This window comes from Musa acuminata, chromosome BXJ1-8, assembly GCF_036884655.1.
Source record: "Musa acuminata AAA Group cultivar baxijiao chromosome BXJ1-8, Cavendish_Baxijiao_AAA, whole genome shotgun sequence".
Classification (NCBI taxonomy): Eukaryota; Viridiplantae; Streptophyta; class Magnoliopsida; order Zingiberales; family Musaceae; genus Musa; species Musa acuminata.
The window spans coordinates 18,702,953-18,711,270 of record NC_088334.1 but is presented as its reverse complement, the minus strand read 5'-3'; positions in this window follow the sequence as shown (position 1 = coordinate 18,711,270).

Sequence of the window (8,318 nt, the reverse complement as noted above, 5' to 3'; positions counted from 1 at the left end):
ACATACATACATATATATTGTGTAAATAATTGCTTGTGTAAGAACAGCACTCATATATTTACTATATAGTTAACCTTCTAACTACTGCAAATTAAATGTTAGCTAAAACTCTAATTTACTTTGATACCATTTTTTTAACCATTAAAGACTCTATTGATGCTAAAATATTGATGGTTCTTTAAGCATCTTATTATATTTTTATATACATCTTTTAACTCAAACAAACTATTATTAATCTTGATTAGAATAGATTAACTTATTCTCTTTTTTTTATGAAAGTTAACTACAATAATATATGTGGAGAATCTTAAATTAGTTATCAAAGTTAGATTGAGTGGAATGATCGGATTGAAAAATTAGGAATCAAACTAGCGATTGATATGAAATAAACTCACTTACTTGATCGGTTATTTTAAAAAAATTGAAATAAACTTATTGTCCAACCCCATTTTTGGATAACCCAATCTAGTTTTATAATATAGCTAAAGTTATTTAAATGCTCTTAACTTATATCTTTTTTATTATTTATTTGAAGGAGATATACAACAATCTTGATATTATGGTTAATGCAAGAAAGAAAGTGGTCATTTTCTTTCCCAATGATTACTCTCTTTTTACATTTTTTTAATCTTCTGTTAATCGCTCTCTTATGGTTAATGCAGGAAAAAAAAGTGGTCTTTTTTTTTAAAGAATTCAATAATTTATTTATAAATTACACCTTATAAATAGATTGCTTATCCGTTTATCCTCTACACGATAAGCTTTATAAAGTATATTAAATTTAATAATTTTTTAGGGAGACTTCCGCATAGAGCTTCAGTTTTTTAATTTTTCCATATAGTCCTATTCTTTATTTTTACTCTTTACGGTTGTGTACTTCCCACAATGATGCCTGAGAATAAGTTTAAGATGGCTTGACTCTCTCCTTGATCTAGTTTAAATCTTTAGTTTTTATATTTATAAAGTTTCAAATTAATAAGTTTGTTAGAAAAAAAATATCGTTGGCATCTTGATTAGCTCGATGTAGTTCATACTTATATGCGAAAGTATTGAATTTCGGATTTTGATGATAAAACTAATTGATAGTGTTTATGATTTAATTGTATTTAAGTGACGTAAGATTAGTTTCGATCAAGGAAAGACAATTAAAAGCATGAAGAATCATGTTGGGCCGGAATAGAACATGTCAGAAGATTAGACGTCGAGCTGGAGGATCGGTCGACATATCGGTAGAAGTCTTCGGGCCATGGGTTCGAGCATCGGGCCAAGAAGAACGAAAATTGTGCCAAGAAAATCTGAGTTACAGAGGTCAACTGGCCGATTGGACAATAGACCGCAAGAGAGGACGATGCACCGAAGAATCAAACAAAGCGTCGATGAACCAATGACATGCCGGATAATATAATTCAAGCGTTATAATAATTGTTTAGATCGAAGTATATTTTACTTGTGTAGGATTAACTACGATAGTGATTAAGGCATAAAGCCAAATGAAGCCCCGGAGTCAAGAATGAGATTTCATTGGGAGTTCGAGAGTTCGTCGAAAGTCCGAACGTTCGTCAAAAGTTCTATCGGAATTGACCGAGAAGTCCAAGAGCTTGCCAGAGAAGCTCATCGGAACTCACCAAGAAGATTGTTGTGAAGTCCATGAACTTGCTGGGAGTCCGCTGGAATATTGTCGAGAGATCATCGAAAGTTCACCGGAAGAAACCTAGACATATAGACTTATTTAGCTTATTGTATGCCTTAAATTTCGTAGTTAACACATAATTAGGTTTGAATTGGGCCAACCTAATTATGGACCAATTGGGCCCATGTATGGACTGTGTTGGGCCCAATGAAAGGCCCAAACAGTGACCCAACAAATAACTGTTAGGATCGAGAGCACTAAGAGGGGGGGGGGGTGAATTAGTGCAGCGGAAATCTTACAGCGATTAAAAACCAAAAGCTGCGTTCGTTCAATAAAAAAAAAACTATTATGATGCAAAAGCTAATTCTCAGTTTGTATCTAAGTGCAGTTTGCGTCTAAGCGCAGATTGCGTCTAAGCGCAGTTTACGTCTAAACACAGTTTGCGTCTAAGCGCAGTTTGCGTCTAAACACAGTTTGCGTCTAAGCGCAGTTTTACGTCTAAGCGCAGTTTACGTCTAAACTCAGATTTACGTCTAAACGCAGTTTTACGTCTAAACTCAGATTTACGTCTAAACGCTGTTTTACGTCTAGACGCAGATTTACGTCTAAACTTTGAAACTCGTTTGTATACTCGCAGAAAGGAGTATGCAGTTGAAATCAAGACGTAAACGTGAACTGAGAACTGATGATTGTGAGAGGAAAGCCGATTTACGTCTAAATGCAGTTTTACGTCTAAATGTTGAAACTCGTTCGTAAAATTGTAGAGGACAGTTTGCAGTTATCAATAGGATCAAAATGTAAGTGTAAACTGCAAAGAAACTCTTTCGTAAAAGCACCGAAGACAGTTCTACAGAATCAAACGTAAACGTAAACTGTAATGTACGAAAATACGAATTTACGTCTGAATGCAGATTCGGAAGAACAGCACTTAGAACTTGTTCGTGAAAGCGCAGAGAGCAGTAGTAATGGAGGAGGTTTGCAGTAATGATAAAGTGCTCAAAAATAAACGCAAACCAGAGATTTAGAGTGGTTCGGTCAGCCTTGACCTACTCCACTTTTGGCTTCCTCCACCGACGAGGTTGCCGACGTCAACTAGGGGCCTTCCTTCAATGGGCGAAGGCCAAACTGCCCTTTTACAGTTTCTCTCCTTTTAACAGGCTCAGGAGACAACCTTTACAGACCTTTCTCTCCTCACTTTACAACTGAAAACTTGAAGAACAGAAGGAGGAGACTTAAAGGCTTTACAACACTTTTGAGCTCTTAGAATCACAGAAAAGATCAAGATTTCGGTGTGGGTCTGTTTCTTTTCAGTGCTGAATGGGTGGGGTATTTATAGGCCCCAACCCAATTCAAATTTCGAGCTCAAAACGATCAAATCCCGAAATTCCGGGATCAGGCGGTTGCACCTCTTGACTGGAGAGGTGGCACCGCCTGGCAGAGCTCGAAGTCTGAGCTCAGGCGGTTGCACCTCTCGACTGGAGAGGTGGCACCGCCTGGCAGAGCTCGAAGACTGAGCTCAGACGGTTGCACCTTCTCTGTCAGGGGTGGTTGCACCTTCCTGCCAGAGCTCGAAGACCGAGCTCAGGCGGTGCATCTCCTGACCAGAGAAGTTTCTCTTCTCTGCCAGAGGTGATCGCCCCTTTCTGCCAGAGGTGGTTGCACCTCTCTGCCAGAGGTGGTTGCACCTCTCTGCCAGAGCTCGAAGACTGAGCTTAGGCTGTGCATCTCCTGGCCAGAGAGGTCGTACTTCTCTTCCAGAGCTCGAAGACTGAGCTCGGTGATTGCATCACCAGGCAGAGCTCGAAACTTGAGCTCAGGCGGTGCTACCGCTTGACAGAGGAGGTTGCACCGCCCAGTCTCGCTTGGAGACTGAGCCCTGGGCGGTTGCACCGCCTGGCTGGAGCGGTTGCACCTCCCAGTCTCGCTGGGAGACTTAGCCTGGGCGGTGGCACCTCCCTGCCTGGGCGGTTGCACCTCCCACAGCTTCTTGGGTTCGAATGGGTTGAACCATTCGACCCAACTTGAGTTCTTCAGGGGCCCAATTGCCCCAGGATTAAGCTAATGGGATCACCTCCCATTTCTAACTTAATCACCGTGCTAACTACGATTAAATCTAAGACAATTTCTGCAGCTTTGCTTCGGTACGTCAATTGCTTTTTCCGGCGAGTTTCCGGCGAACTTCCGTCGATCATCCGATGAACCCTCGGTGATGCTTCTGCGGACTTCCGGCAAACTCCTGGACTTTGCGACGATCCACTTGGCGAGTTCCGACGAGCTTCGCTTGGCAAGCTTCTGGACTTCTCGGATCTGTTCCCGCAGAACCTCCGACGACCGTCCGTACTTCCGTCGAACTCTCGAACTCCCAACGTGATCATGAACTTGACTCCGGCGCAACTCCTGCTGCTTGTCTATCTTTCATCGTAGTTAATCCTGCACACTTATCTCAACACATAGATTAGACAACAAATGACAATTGACTTCATCATCAAAATCCGAGATTCAACAATCTCCCCCTTTTTGATGATGACAATCAATTGATAATGGAGTTATCCTTAACTCCCCCTGTCTATATGCCATAGTTGAGATAAGTCAACCTTGAATTCAAGACCTAAGAATTCAAGTGACGTATTGATAAGTTAGATCAGTTAAACATATCAATACTCCCATCATGATACCTATCATGATGTATCTCTTCAAGGATGATGTCAAAGCTTGACATTCATCATCAAGTTTGTATGATAGTGTTTGTGACTATTCATCATGTAATTGAACATTATCATTTAAAGCTCGAAGGACTATTACATGATGCACACATATTATCATTCTAGCAAGTTTGCATTTACTTCACAAAATAGGATATCAACTCAAGACATAATGCAAACTATAGCACATGTTTCATATATCTCTTGGTGATGCAAGGATGGCATTGTGCAAACATTATTTATAGCATCACTCAAGGTATTTCTAATCACAGTGTTTATCAATTCATATATTTCTCCCCCTTTGTCATCAACAAAAAGCATTGTTATACAAGGAAGACCAATTTAGACGAAAGCTTATAGAGGGATTTTACATAGATTGCTTTGAAAACTTCTTCCCCCTTTTGTTATAATTCATTTTACCCGTAAAGATATTACAGAATGACATACATATTCAGGAATCACTTTATCAGATTTATTTCAAAAAACTCATTTTTCATGAAAGTGTACGAATAAATCTGTTTTATAGCATTCGAACAACTAAGATGCATTTGGACAAGATTTTGTTACAGATATAATCATAGAAAATGGCATTCATGTGATCTGATCATTCAATATAGTCCGAAAAATAATTCTAACAAGTTTATTTATTCAGACACATGAGTATTCCTAACTCTCTTCTAATGAAATCAAATTGTTCTTCACTTAGAGGTTTTGTAAAAATGTCAGCTAGTTGATGTTTAGTATCAATGAATTCTATGGTTACGTCATGATTGGTGACATGATCTCGTATAAAGTGATGTCTAATATCAATATGTTTTGTTCTTGAGTGTTGTATAGGATTTTTGGTTAAGCATATTGCACTTGTGTTATCACATTTAATTGGAATATTTTTGAGATGAACTTTATAATCTTCTAAGGTATTTTTCATCCATACAACTTATGCACAGCATGCACTTGCTGCAATATATTCAGCTTCGGTTGTTGATAGTGCAACTGAGTTTTGTTTCTTTGATGACCAGGAAACAAGGGCATGTCCTAAAAATTGACATGATCCTGATGTGCTTTTTCTATCTAATCTACACCCAGCAAAGTCAGCATCAGCATAAGCAATTAACTCAAAATTTTCTGATTTTGGGTACCATAATCCTAGATTTGTGGTACCATTAAGATATCTAAATATTCTTTTAACTGCTTTGAGATGAGACATCTTAGGGTTTGATTGAAATCTAGCACAAAGTCCTACACTGAACATGATGTCTGGTCTGGTTGCAGTGAGGTAAAGTAAACTTCCTATCATACCCCTATAAGTTTTTTGATCAAAGCTTTCTCCACTTTCATCAATTTCTAATTTAGTGGAGGTGCTCATAGGAGTGTTACTGGCCTTTGAGTTGTTCATGTTAAACCTTTTTAATAAATTCATGGCATATTTAGTTTGACTAATAAAGATGCCATTGCTTAGTTGTTTGATTTGTAAACCTAAGAAGAATGTTAATTCTCCCATTAAGCTCATTTCGAATTCAAGACTCATAGTTTTACCAAACGATTCACAAAGAGATTCATTTGTAGAGCCAAAGATGATATCATCAACATAAATCTGAACAATGAGAAAATTATTTTCAAAATTCTTGATAAACAATGTAGTATCAACCTTGCCTTTTATGAAATTATTTTCAATGAGAAAAGAACTAAGTCTCTCATACCAAGCCCTTGGGGCTTGTTTTAAACCATAGAGAGCTTTAGTTAGTCTAAACACATGATTAGGGTAGCCATTATTTTCAAATCCAGGGGGTTGTTCAACATAAACTTCTTCGGAAATGAAACCATTTAGAAAAGCGCTTTTAACATCCATTTGAAATAACTTAAAATTATTGCAACTGGCGTAGGCAAGGAGCATCCTTATGGCTTCCAATCGAGCCACAAGTGCGAAGGTTTCTTCGTAATCGATACCTTCTTCTTGGTTGAAACCTTTGGCCACTAATCTAGCCTTGTTTCTAACCACGATACCATTTTCATCTTGCTTGTTTCTAAAGACCCATTTAGTACCAATAACTAAATGGTCATTTGGCCTAGGAACAAGCGTCCACACCTCATTTCTCTCAAATTGATTTAATTCATCTTGCATTGCGATAATCCATGAATCATCTTTCATGGCTTCATCAACACATTTGGGTTCAATTTGGGAGAGAAAGGCGGCGTTGGCACAAAAGTTTTTAAAAGAAGATCGTGTTTGAACCCCCTTTGATGTGTCTCCTAGGATTAGCTCCTTAAGATGAGCATCTATATACTTCCAATCCTTGGGTAAGGATGTTTCGGAAGTGGATGCATCCAAGTTGCTAGTTGGAGACGGGGTTTCGTTTAAATTCAAGGAATCAAAATCATCATCAAGATCATTTTTCTTAATTTCTGAAATCTCATTGAAAACAACATGGATGGATTCTTCAATAATTAAGGTTCTTTTATTGAAGATGCGAAAAGCTTTAGAAACCGAAGAATAACCAAGAAAGATTCCTTCATCAGATTTAGCATCGAATTTTCCTAAGTTATCCTTTTCATTCAAGATAAAACACTTACACCCAAAGACTTTGAAATATGAGACATTGGGTTTTTTGTTATTCCATAACTCATAAGGAGTTTTGGTGAGTAAGGGTCTTACTAGGACTCTATTTAAAATATAGCATGCAGTGTTTACAGCTTCGGCCCAAAAATATTTGGGTAGGCTATGTTCATTCAACATTGTTCTTGCCATTTCTTGTAAATTTCGATTTTTTCTTTCTACTACCCCATTTTGTTGAGGATTTCTTGGAGTAGAGAAATTATGGTTATATCCGTTGAGTTCACAGAATTCTTGGAAGTCATGGTTTTGAAATTCTCCACCATGATCACTTCTAATTGACGAAATCATAGATCCCTTTTCATTTTGAACAAGTTTACAAAACTTGGTAAAATATCTAAAGCATTCATTTTTCTGTTTTAAGAAGTAGGTCCATGTATATCTGCTATAGTCATCAATAATGACAAAGGCGTATTTGCTACCTCCTAGACTCGATGTAGAGATTGGTCCGAACAAGTCCATATGGATCAATTGCAAGGGTCTAGAGGTGCTTATTTGATTCTTAGCTTTGAAGCTACCCTTAATTTGCTTACCTAATTGGCAAGCATCACATACATTATCTTTGATGAACTTGATATGAGGAATTCCTCTTACAAGTTCTCTAGATGATACTTGAGTGATTAGTTTCATGCTAGCATGACCTAATCTTCTATGTCATAGCCAAGCATCCTCATTCATAACGGCAAGGCACATTTCATCACATAAGTCATTGATGTCAATAGTGTATACGTTGTTTTGTTTTAATGCAATCATAGATATATTTTTGTGTGGTTTTTCAATGATGCAAGCATTAGATTCAAATCTTATAATATATCCTTTATCACATAATTGACTAATGCTCAAGAGGTTATGTTTTAAACCATCAACTAGTAAAACATCTTCAATAGAGAGGTTGGATTTGTTACCTATGGTTCCTTTGCCAATGATTTTACCCTTGTTGTTGTCTCCGAAGGTGACATATCCTTCGTCTATGCTAGTGAGCTTAGAGAATTGAGATGGATCTCCGGTCATATGCCTTGAGCATCCACTATCAAGGTACCATTTCTTGCTCCTAGCTTGCGATTGTTTAGTTTTCTACAAGAAAGGATGATGTTTAGGTACCCATTTGCTTTTGGGTGCCTCATAAATAGATCTACATTTTCTATCATGTTGCATAGAGTTTATCATGGTTCCTTTAGGAAACCAAATTAATTTGTTTGGACTTATTTTCTTGAATGGACAACAATGTGTCTTGTGTCCAGATTTGCAACAAAAGTTGCACTTGGTTTGGTGTTGAACATGTAAGATGGAGCCTTTTATGAAGGTGGTTGGATTTTGGTGAGGATTTCTCACAAATCCAATCCCGCTCCTTTTTGGAATGTGACTCTTGTTTGCA